General features: G+C 32.4%; 1 long non-coding RNA gene across 1 annotated transcript; it reads right to left on the bottom strand.

The window, feature by feature from the left end:
• Positions 1-323: 323 nt before the first annotated feature.
• Positions 324-1,118, bottom strand: LOC149571090 (uncharacterized). The gene is made up of 2 exons (XR_016358408.1): positions 840-1,118; positions 324-637 (listed from the first exon to the last, which is right to left on the bottom strand). It is a non-coding gene; the product is annotated as an uncharacterized LOC149571090 (long non-coding RNA).
• Between the last annotated feature and the right edge of the window lie 278 nt (positions 1,119-1,396).

Below are 1,396 nucleotides of genomic sequence, written 5' to 3'. Positions count from 1 at the left end.
TGGATTGGTGCAATAGAATGAAATCTAGATCCATAAGAACATTCTTTAATGATTTATATACTTAATAAACATAACATTCATAGTTTATAAACATTTCTATCAATTCACAAAAGATAACATATCTCCTTTATATACTTAATAAACATAGCATTCATAGTTTATACGCATTTCTATCAATCGACAAAAGATAACATATCTACTTTATCAATATTAAGATCAAAATTCATTAAATCATGATAAGATATATACTATAACTATTAAGTGATTAGATACACAATCCAATCATTTTTTAATGATGAATAATCAGATTTATAAAAGACAAATATCTCTAAAATTATTTCATAAAATAAATAAATCCAAGGAAAACATTCACCACAGTGCCTTTATTTTGGATTGACCACTACATACTGAATACCAATAAGAGGATGATTTTCCTTCGTTCCTATCAGACAAAGCGCTCAAACTCTAAGCACTTCTTACTGTAAGGTACTTATTCATAATTTTATAATATAACAATAATAATGATCAGAGAAAAATAGTTTCCAAGCCTTCGACAATGATGTCGTCTTCCATCCATGTCCTTAATTTGCCTTCTGAACAGTCTTAGCAGTGCGACAAATTTCCTGCAGTTTTTCAACTGAGGCCATACAAACACAGGCAGCCACATGTAAGGTAGAATTTGAGAATAGGAATGTTTGAATAATAGTATATTCAAAAATATATAAAAAATGAAGCAGTAACAATTTATTAACGATCTGTTTATCCTCTAGACAAAATGTATTTTATCAAAATTAAAAAAATTAAAAAATTAAAAAATAGCCACATCCATTAATTTCTACCTAGCTGAGACTCGGTAACACAGCTTGTATCGTGATCTACCGTAACTCTCCTCCCAGAAATCGTAACTCCTCTGACTTCACCAAGCAATTGCTCGATTTTTGGTTGGGAAGGAGAAGAATAAACTCCCTCTAATTCAAATGTTGTGCTCTGCCTCATCTCTTCTTTTCCGACCTATCGTCCTCACGACAGTTTTACTAACTGGGCTACAATTTCACAGAGCAAGAGGCCACTTCTTATTCTTCTTGTTCTTTTACAGACAGTTCTACTCATGAATGGTATTGTAGGATTTGTTTCATCTTCAAAGGATGGGGTATATTTATATTGAAATGGCCAAGACGACATTGCAATCTAGCGAAAGAGCGATGGTGAATGCATGGCTGTTTCTTTGCAATAACTTGAAAACGCGTTGGTAGACTTTCATTTCGACACCCAACTCCATTTATGTTAATCTATTCTTCTTTTGCGTGACATAGACTTGCAGTATCCTCCATTTTGAAATCTGCTAAGGTGATATTGAGGAAGTCTCCAATCCTTGAAAGTTCTTCATTTGTTATGT

This window comes from Cupressus sempervirens, chromosome 2, assembly GCF_028749045.1.
Source record: "Cupressus sempervirens isolate cs-2001-9-10 chromosome 2, ASM2874904v1, whole genome shotgun sequence".
Classification (NCBI taxonomy): Eukaryota; Viridiplantae; Streptophyta; class Pinopsida; order Cupressales; family Cupressaceae; genus Cupressus; species Cupressus sempervirens.
The sequence above is the reverse complement of the archived record's forward strand: the minus strand, read 5'-3'. Positions and strand labels throughout refer to the sequence as shown.